Below are 3695 nucleotides of genomic sequence, written 5' to 3' on the forward strand. Positions count from 1 at the left end.
AGTTGATCAAATACTGAGGGAAAGTCCCCATAATACAGTACGGGGATTTGGTCAAATTTCACCAAAATTGAAAAGGAGAGAATTCCTCTATTTTATTACATTTTCTGATAGATATACATGTACTTATGTTGTGTAGAAAGTTTGAGCTGATTCCTATCAGAATTAGATTTTCTTATGAATTTTAAAAGTTTGTCTAAAAATGGCGAAGTACAGCTGTACTACAGTACAGGGTATCACCAGTTTCAACAACTACTGAAATTTCCTACCAGTCTACAAGATAAGTTCCTTCACTAAATATACCAAACTTAATTAAATGATAATACATTGTCTTAGCATTGGCATAAATAACATAATGAAAGTTGGTAAGTGACTCCAGTTACTATCATAATTCATTGTCTTAGTGTTGGCATAAACAATGTAATGAAAGTTGGTAAGTGACTCCAGTTACTACCATATTTCATTGTCCTCTCTTGGCTTACCATTCAATCAGTGAATCTATTGTTGAGTTTATTTGGCATACAAAAACAAAAGGAGATTTTCCATTTAAATTTAATAACAATCAATACACATGTACATGTACATAATCACAGGTCACAGAAGTGGTAATTAAATGAGTGGGTGGTGCTTGGTATTTGGGTGTGGCTCTACACTACCTTGTTCATGCAACTGAGGAGTCTGTTGAGTGCGATTGGGTGAAAGTTCTCTACTCTGCTCCCATGATAGGCTAAGAAGGTACTGTACTCTGAGGCTGTTCTCTGCCATTTCTCCTCTCTCTCTCTGAGGAGTATTGCAACTCAAAGAAACAATATGGCTGAACTATATGGGCAGATACTGAGGTCTGAGACTCAATCAATCAAAGCTAGAAAGAAGAGGAAGTATTTGATTACTTATTTAATGTCTGCTTTAACAAATACATGTACATCAAAGCAGTACAAGGACCACATTTGCTTAAGCAGCTTAAAAAGTCCCTTCTTTCTCTCTCTCACCTCATGTTCAGGTTTATAAGAGAGTCTAAATCCCGGCTTTGCGGGTACAAATAATGTCGTAGAGTAATGTGATCACTAGTGCTGTTATCCAGTGAGTTCAGTTGTTACAGTACTTCATTAAGATCGGGTAAGGTTTTAAAAACACTTCTCTGGAAAGAAGAGGAGAAATACACATACAGTAGATTAAAATGGTGCATTAACAAATGAAATATAATTATGAATTTTCTTCAAAAACTAATTATCTATTTGTTACACAATACATGTACATGTTCACAGCCAAAAAAATTAAAAATTAATTGACATGAGCGGAGCAAGTAGTAATTATATAATGGGCAGAGTAATGACTAACGAGAATCAATGAATAAGTAATTTTATCATCATCATCATCATTATTATTATTAATATACTCACCAGTCGTTCAATGTCCTTGTCTCCATTACTCAGTATGAACTGGTTAGGGTATGGTCTCAGTACAGTGTCATGACGATAGGAGGATCAGACCAGAACAAGGAGAGGAGACAGTCACAGCCTGACATGTCTTTACTCAGTGCCTTGTGTAACTGGGCCACTTCGAACAGTAACAAACTACTACTAGTGACATCATCATCTTTAGACATGATGTACTTTAACTAGTCAATAATAATGAATAATGATAGAACATTAACACACTTGCATACCCTGACATTAGTTAGAAGAGTGTATCTAACTAACTATATCATCATCAGTACAACAGTACATGTAACCAGAGGTGTAGTAACTCCCTATCTCTTTACCTAGGGGTCTACGGGTCTAGGGTATTTTTCTGTTTTCTTTCCTTGGTCTGAGCCTGAGGATTCTTGGGAGCTCGAGATATTAATCTTCCACTAATCTACTAAATTAAAAAACATGTGAAACCTGCACCATTCAATGCCATGTATTGCATGTTTACTGGTACACGTCAAGGCCAAGCACTCGGTTTGTAAACTTTCCGGGTCAATAATAGGTACCCACTCATTTCAAAAAGACTTTTATCTTGTATGCCTGATCCTTCAATTTTGATGATATCTGAGCTATTACAGGATCATTGTATTCTCCTCTCTCAGCTTTGCAACCATCAACTACATGAAAGAGCTTATGGGCCTCTGGATCTTGATAAATTAATTTGCAAGAGTTCTCTATTGGTCTAAATATGTCCATAAGCATTTCCTCTTTCGTTTCAATCGTCTCAATTTCCTTTCCCTCTTTTAGTAGCTCCTTGTATTTGTCACAATGCGTAGCTACAGCAATGACGTTCATTTCTTTAGGTGGGGCCTCAACATATTGCAAGAGATCATGATTATCCAATGCGTGTCGGCTTAAAGCAGAGACTATTGCCAGTAAAAGCTGCTTCAAGACTTCCTTTACCTTTAAAGAGTGTTTATCCACACTGATGACTTCATTTGTAAGCTGCATTGATGTGGAGCTGAAATCAGAGAAACTCTTTGAACGATACACTCAATCAACTTAGCAGTCAGTATCTGTACTGATAGAAAGACCAGTGCTTAACGTAACTTGACAGTACCTCTTCAACACTTCTGAATTCTTTTTCTTGACAGCATCAATAACATCATCTTTCTGATTTGATATATAATCTACTAAAAAGAAATAGTGGAGTTTGGTGTTTATGGAACAAATGAACAAGAAGAGTATTTTGATGGTGGTGAAAGTGTCATCTTTGAGTCCTTTATTGGCCTGAAGCTCTTTCTCTATTATGACCTGAAATCGATCGGCTCTAGGGTGAGGTGAGGTTTTTTCATATTCAGCCTGGAGATCTTTGTGGTCTCTAATGTGTAAACTCAAAACTCTCTTTGACTTTGTATAAACTATGTAGATTATAATCTAGCCCATCCCACAGGCTTGAGAGACTATCCCACTACTAGCTATCGCTCATCTAGCTATTTTTTACTAAATGCTATTATAGGTCTGCTAACCAAATTTTTGAGCAACTTAAAATTTGCAGTTTGGATCAGAATAAATTATAAAAATAAAGAATTCTCTCCTTTTTAATTTTGGTCAAATTTTTAAGCAACTTTAAAAATTTTGAAAAAATCTAAATTTCATTGGACTCAGGTTAAACTTTCTATACAAAACAAGTACACGTATGTGTATCAGAAAAAAATGAAGAATTCTTTGGCCATTTTTTCATAAAATACCGTATAGGGGTTATATTTCACTGGTAATAAATTTTGCGAATTTCGCATTTTTATTAAATTCACGAAATTAAGTTCCACAAAAGAGGTGTGGCGCACTAGGGAAAATGGCTGCAGAAGGCAAGATTCATGAAAATTTATACCAACAAATGGCAAATTTGAACAAATTCGCAAAATTTTATACCAACAAAATAAAACCCCTATACGGTACCCTCCAATGTACTACAGTACAGTACATGGTCTTTGACCAAATTCTTGAGGAACTTTAAATTCAATAAAAATCAAATGTATTTTGTATAATATATCATTCCTTTTATAGTGATTTGTATCAAAGAATAGAGACATGCAATCTATTATATGCCTACATCATTGTAACATCATCTCTGAGTAGACTATGGTAAACTAGTTACCTATCACACATACATGTGTATAATTATGACTGTTCTGATAGGTTTTATTTAAAAAGACATGTTTGGGTTCTATGTGAGATTCAGTCTCGCCTATTGGCTGACATACCTAAACCATTTGACTTTGACTTATC

The 3695-nt window shown here is 35.1% G+C and overlaps 1 long non-coding RNA gene across 1 annotated transcript; it reads left to right on the forward strand.

Moving 5' to 3' along the window:
• Window positions 1-3473: 3473 nt before the first annotated feature.
• Window positions 3474-3695, forward strand: LOC109581258 (uncharacterized). Its single transcript, XR_002184569.1, has 2 exons — window positions 3474-3551; window positions 3606-3695. It is a non-coding gene; the product is annotated as an uncharacterized LOC109581258 (long non-coding RNA).

Source organism: Amphimedon queenslandica, unplaced genomic scaffold (genome assembly GCF_000090795.2).
Source record: "Amphimedon queenslandica unplaced genomic scaffold, v1.1 AMPQUscaffold_13452, whole genome shotgun sequence".
Taxonomy (NCBI): Eukaryota; Metazoa; Porifera; class Demospongiae; order Haplosclerida; family Niphatidae; genus Amphimedon; species Amphimedon queenslandica.